This window comes from Trachemys scripta, chromosome 9, assembly GCF_013100865.1.
Source record: "Trachemys scripta elegans isolate TJP31775 chromosome 9, CAS_Tse_1.0, whole genome shotgun sequence".
NCBI classification, from domain to species: Eukaryota; Metazoa; Chordata; order Testudines; family Emydidae; genus Trachemys; species Trachemys scripta.
In genome coordinates, this window is record NC_048306.1 from 21,341,720 (window position 1) to 21,348,590 (window position 6,871).

The window sequence follows — 6,871 nt, forward strand, 5'->3', positions numbered from 1 at the left end:
ATTTACCCCCAAAGTAATCTTGGACTTTCATAGATTTATAGATTCTAAAGCCAGAAGGGACCATTGTGATCATCTAGTCTGATTTCCTGTATAGGTCAGACCATAGAACTCCCCCAAATGAAATTCCTAGAGCAGATCTTTTAGAAAAACATCCAAGCTTGATTTAAAAATTTGTCATTGATGGAGACTCCACCATGACCCTTGGTAAAGCGGCTGTGACTCACAGCCTGGACACCAACCACCAGTATAGAAACATGCAGGTTCCACCCTGGCTTTCGCTGCTTAGTTACTGTTTGCAGTGTGACTCCACCACTACTCTAATCCCGAATTTTCCTCAAACCATCTGCCTCTGTAGTGTCCAAGTCTCTCCTGGAACACTCACAGAAGTTATTAAGTTGATTGCTTCTTTAAAGAGTCAACACACTGCAGTTTTTTAATTTAACTGGAGTTTGACAAACACTTTTATTTCAATCGTAGCATTGAGTTGGTTTAGATAAAAAGTAAAAACAAGTTTATTTAATTAAAAAGAGAATGGTTTTAAGTGAGTTGAAGTATATAAGGGCTAAAGATAGAAAGGGTTACAAACAAACAGAAGTAAAAATATGCTTTCTAACGGCTAAGACCTAACTTAACAAGCTACAGTCTTTTGTTCAAGGTGGTTTCCTCACCAATCTTCCCTTTTCAGAAATGGCTAACTAGCTTTTAGTCAGGATCCTCACAGAGTCCAAGGCGATGGTTTTCCTTGTCTCATCTAATGAAGGATAACTTAGGGGTTTGGTCCTCGTCTCTCTTTATAGTCAAGTAAGCCTTTGAAAGATATTCTTCTGAGACATATCCCCAGATAAAGTTCCTTTTTCCTGCTGGGTGTGGACACCATGGTGCCTGCTGTAGACTTCATGCTGTCTTTTCCCATTCTGGTGATTTTTACAATGTTTTGAGATGTTGGCCTGTTTCCTTTGTCTAGAGAAAACCTGTTTATCATCTGCCTCTGACATGCCTGGTTTAAATACATTGTAGTCACATAATTTGAGCACATCTGTATAATCCTTTGTGGGTTGATCGTACATACATCCCACAAGAATGCTACTGATCAGTGAATCATTAGTTTTCCAGTGATATATTACATGACACCTGGGCCAGCTGAAACTCACTGTTAGATACCAGGGAGCCTGTTGCCTTCTGACATAGGGATGCTCTTAGGGTCACAGTCCAGTTTACCAAGCTATCTTGATCGCTCTGTCCTTTTCATTTTTTACCACTCCCCCAATTTTGGTGTCATCTACAAAGTTTATCAGGGACAATGTTGTTTTCTTCCAGGTCATTGATGAAGATATTGAAGAGTGTGGGACCAAGAACCGATCAACGGGCAGACACTTCTGTCAGTTACCTGTTAGGCCATCTGTGAAGAGACCAGGAAACAATTCAAAATTTTAGAACCTATGTTGCAAGCAATCTACCCACCACCCTTTGTCAACACTGTCCACCACCAATGTGCCTCAACACTGACCTGAACAGGACTTCATTGGGGTGAGAAGACTGTCCAGTCTCCATAGCTCAGTCAGTCCTTGGCTCATCTACTGAGACTGTTCAGAAGGCTGCCAGTTGGACTCCTGTCACATGGCCACTTGTCAACCTTCTTTAAAGTGTCTTTACCTTTGTGAAAGGATCCACATTTAATTAAGGGTTAATGCCAGCTCAGCTTCCCACTCCCTTTAAACAGAAGCTCAAAGGAACAACTATAAAAGTAGAGCTGGTTGGACAATAGCCTACATTCCTGGGGGAAAAAACTCAAAAATTTGAAGTTGGTTTCTTTTTAAAGTGGTTGAAATGGATTAATTACCCGCCCCCACCCAAAAATGTTTATACAATTTTTTCTATCTTGTTTCTATACGTCTATAGAAAATGTTACTGACATGGTTATCCAAATTTTTTGTTAGCCAAAAATCTGCTTTTCAGTAAATAAAAAATTTCAACAACCATTTTGGTAACATTGTTGTAGTTTATTTGGGTGGGGGTTTAAATAAAAAAGCACAATTTTCCAAAAGCACAATTTTTGTGAAAAGTGAAAAATGTCAAAAAAAATTTTTGGGGGGGAAATATGTTATTTTTTAAGAAAGGCCACTTTCTGATGAAAATCTTTAATATGAAAAATTATGGCCAATTCTAACTATAAGATCGGCTATTTAGGGGGACAGGATGCTTCTGGGAAAGTCAGGACCCTGTACCCAGGATTGTAGCACTACAGTGAGCCCTAGGGTAAAGAAAAGACCATGCTGACTGTGATTGTAATGTTTTGCTGAATCATTTTACCACCTTAAAGCCAAATAAACCAATATGCCAGAAAGCAAGCATATCCTATTGTTACAGTACTAAACTACTGTAAAGTTTCCTTCAAATGGATTCACTTAAGGGAGCTGAACAACAACTGAAATGATTTCTATCCCATCCTCAAGCTAGGTACTGAAGGCATGTGTCGTGCAGGTGACAGCACATCAGTTATTTTCCTTTAGGAGCAGTTTCAGTTTAATCTTTGATAACTGTACGTTTCTCTAGAGCTTTTCATCCTACAGGACCCTTCTTTATGAAATTATGTGTACCAGGATCGCTTGCTCAACCTTGGAACGCAGCTACTTCTGGGTTGGAATGTGGCTGTTAGCATCACATGGCAGATATTTAAAGAGACGAGGTGAAGAGAAATGTTTCTAATTGAAAGTACAGAGAGAATTTTGGGCAGAATGTAATCCCTCATGCCTCCATCCTGCAATGGGCTCCATGAAGACCTTTGAAGTTAATGGGCTTCCATGCAAGGGTCTGCCCATGTAGAGATAATTGTAGAACTGGGGCCTGAAACTGGAATTGTTCAGGACCCAACTGGATAGCTTTGATCCTTACGCAAAGGAATGTGTAAGGCAACCATCGCCTGGAGAACCTGTCAGAGAAGAGCCACGAGGATGATTAAAGGATTAGAAAACATGCCTTATAGTGATAGACTCAAAGAGCTTGATCTATTTAGCTTAACAATGAGAAGCTTAAGGGGTGACTTGATTATAAATTGTAAGTGTCTACATGGGGAACAAATATTTAATAGTGGACTCTTCAATGTAGCAGAGAAAGGTATAACATGATCCAGTGGGTGAAGATGAAGCTAGACAAATTCAGACTGGAAATAAGGTGTAAATTTTTGACATTAACCACTGGAACAATTTACCAATGTCAGTGATTCTCCATCACTGACAATTTTTAAATCAAGCTTGGATGTTTTTCTACAAGATCTGCTCTAGGAATAATTTTGGGCAAGTTCTCTGGCTTGCGTTATACAGGAGGTCAGACTAGATGATCACAGTAGTCTCTTCTGGCTTTGGAATGTATGAATGTCACTCCTGGCTTGTGAAGAGGAGTGGCGTGGCTATTGGAGGACAAGTTGTAAGTCCTTCCTTCCAGCCAGGACCCAGTCAGTGCTAAGTTCACTGCGGCCATACTATCGTTCTGAAAACAGTGCAGATTTTGGTGGGGGCAAATGTCTCTCAGCATGTCGTTTCCTGTTGTGACTCTGATGGGAGTGTAGCTGGGAGGGTTGTTTGGGATTCAATAGAGAACTCATTTTCCTTGGCATTTTATGAGCTAATAACCTCAGCACATCTGTAGGAGATATTTACTGCCAGAGGGAGATAAAATTATAATTTGTAGATTTAATATTTTTTTAAATGCTCTTTTTGTCCCCTGTGCTTTGCTGCCTTTTCATAGCATGTTAGGAATGATTTGGGTTCCCTTCCTTTTTCTATGGTAGTTTATGAACCTGCAGCTAATAAAATTGCAGGAAAATCAAATTCTATTGCAATGCATTTCTAATTCAGTTTTTTTTTAGTGGGAATTTTCTTTGCACATCCTTGGTGTAACTTAGTTGACAGTGATGTGAGCTGCTTGTAAGGTTTACTGCAGAATACATTTCATTTCTCATTCAGAGGACGTGCTGGATTTTAATCATTTCCAAGGGCAGGAGTTGATACTAAAATAACAGGCTGCTGCTCCTGTTGCCAGCCCAAAGGTTTCTGGGCACCCGGACATAAATACTAGAAATGTGAGTGCAAACAAGGGCAGCATGCTTTAGAACCTCGCGAGAGGGGAACTGGAGAAAAACAGAGAAGTCTGCTACACCTATCCCTGCTAAATGTATAACAGCCTCCTTCAAGTTTATGAATAATGGGGATGTTTCTCCATTGCATGGGGACCCATTATGGAAAGGAGGCAGAAATGGTTCTCGGGGAATACCCCCAGCATAAGGAGTTTCTAAGTGGCATAGGGCTGCAGCATCAGCTCTTCCCAAAGCTGCCACCATAGAAGGTGTGCTGGGGAGGGAGACAGTGTGCATATGGCATGCTTTGGTCCAGCTAGTCTGGGAAGCTGGATAGTGCCTAAGTGGCCACTGAAGTCAGAATGTAAATTAGAGCAGCTTACCTGGGGAAGAAGGGGAGAAGACAGGTCACTAAGTAGCATGAGAATATGGCGAGTACAAAGGTGGCTCAGAGTTACTTTTGTCCCTCCTTCATTTCACGGCCTGGTCTGAATTGTTCAGGAACTGACGCTGAGTCTGGAGAACGTGTCCCACAGGGGTGAATGTTCTTTGTTCAAGCTTTTCTGAGCATTCTGATAGTTGTTTGTGAAGGAGATGCTTCTGCTATTCAGTATTTGACATAAATGCTGTGTGGCTGGTTCCCTAAGAGACACAAATGGGTGACTGCATGTTTTAAGGCAGGGTAATAACAAACGATAAGTAATGAACTTTTACTACGTATTTTCATTCTCACCCTCCCCACCTAACCCCTGTTGTGAGATTAAATTAATGTTTGAAAAGTGCTTTGAGATCCTTGGCTATAAGATGTTATAAAATGTGAAATGTTCCATTTGGGGTTGTTTTTCACCCATTGTTACATTTAAGAGATGCATCCAGCCCTTGTCAGTTTCCTCTTTGCACCCATCTCAGCTCTCCAGATTAGTCTCAATAGCTGGCCTGGCTGATTGCTTATTGCCCTTGTTGCTGGGCTTGAACTCTGAATAAAACATTTCTTTGTTATTGCAGCTGATTGATGGCAGAACTTGGCTGAGGCTGGTGACTAAGTATGTTGATGTTTCCAACAAAAACTGTGTGCTGACATCATCAGAGATTTCTGCAGGGTTGAGCTAGAAAGTTCAGAGAGAATTTTCTTCTTCTGTAACATTGGTTAACTGGGACATGCTGGTTCCTTCACTGGAATAGAATGAGTCATTGCTGGTTTTGTCTCTGCCCTTGGAATGAGAAATCAGATCAATGGCCCTTTCACGATATCTGTGTAGGTCGGAGTTAAAAGATCCAATGACATTAAAATAAACCATATAAAATATCCCAGTTGTGACCAGGGTCCCAGGGGAGCCACACGGAGGTTACTTAATTAGGGCAAACTGCAAAGAATGTGGCAGACAATCCCCAAAGCTTTTGGCCATTCCGGTACTTAGATCCACCAAGCTAGCCTCAAAACAGCTTCTATAATTTGGATTAAAACATAAAATAAGTTTATTAAATACAAATGGATAGGTTTTAAGTCATTATAAGTGATAGCAAACAGATCAAAGCGCAGATTACCTAGTAAATAAACAAAATCGCAAACTGAGTTTAACATACTAGATAGGTAGGATATGAATTAGCAAATTCTCACCCTGAGTGATAAACAGGCTGACAAATTCTTAAGGCACAAGTTGCCTTGGCTTTTCAGCTTGGGTTTCTCAGGTTTTCATACACAGGCTAGAAATCTCTCTTGTCTGGGACCATCACTTCCCCCCCCATTCGGTCTTTATTCCTCAGGTGTTTCCAGGTGTATTGTTGTAGGGAGAGTGAGGTCTGGGTGTTAAACTCATATACCGGCCAGATTTGACCAGGATAGGACAGTACTGCTGTGGGGTCCTAGCCTGAGAGGCTGGTGGTTAGAGAGCTTGCATGTGACTGCAGCTGGGTGTGTCCCTACCTGTGTGAATGCTGGTGAAAGTATAAGCTTGGAGGTCTTTGCAGCTTGTCACAGCAGCACGGGTGAGAGGGAGCCCAGGCTGGTGGGTCAGAGGACTCAGTGGTACCCCAGTTCCAGGCGGCACCCGGGGGGGAACCTGTCAGACCAGTAACCTGTTCCAGTAAAATCAGTTTTCATGTCCACTCTTGTATGTGAGTTGTGACTGAGCTGGTAGTGGCTGCTATATTATTATTTGTTTGTCTTGTCTTGTCGTCCCATGTGTTGTGTGGTGGACATGATGCTTTACAGATTTGTACAGGTCTAGTGTCATTCATTGCTTTGTAAAGTGCTGTGAGGTACCCGGAGCAGGACTGAAATTCTCTTCTGTGGCTCTTCTCTGCATTCTGATCAGCCATCTTTCCACCCTCTAGATCACAGACACCCAGAGCAGTCATCCGGTGTATTGATTTCTGGCATGGTTTCAGTGAGTTCCCGCACTGGTAGTACAGTTTTCTCATTGCCTCATCCTTGGCTGTTGTGCTTGGTGAACAGACGTCAGTTCACTGCAGCTTCTCTGAGAGGGGGATTGAAATGAGCCTTAGCATTTACGAGATTGTATCCCAGTGGGGATATTGCACCATCCTGATGCAGAATCCTTTTCTCAGCTGTCTTTCTCTCTTTGCCTCCTCCCTCAACCTGAAGTGGTGAAGTGAGCAGCTGCTAGTGCACCACTTAATGTCAGAAGGCCTTGGCTACCAGGTTCTTTGCACTGTGCAATCTCATTGTTTGAGACTGTGGGCAGACTTGCCAGGGGCCAGTGTCCATTGTTGTCCTGCAGCCTCAAACTGCCCTTTTCTTGTTAGTGTGCCTTCTGGAGGGTTTGGTTCGGCTTGTTC

The 6,871-nt window shown here is 42.1% G+C and overlaps 1 long non-coding RNA gene across 1 annotated transcript; it reads right to left on the reverse strand.

Annotated features, from left to right (window-relative positions):
* Positions 1-491: 491 nt before the first annotated feature.
* Positions 492-4,708, reverse strand: LOC117883226. Its single transcript, XR_004647211.1, has 3 exons — positions 4,456-4,708; positions 1,508-1,653; positions 492-1,399 (listed from the first exon to the last, which is right to left on the reverse strand). It is a non-coding gene; the product is annotated as an uncharacterized LOC117883226 (long non-coding RNA).
* Positions 4,709-6,871: the final 2,163 nt, after the last annotated feature.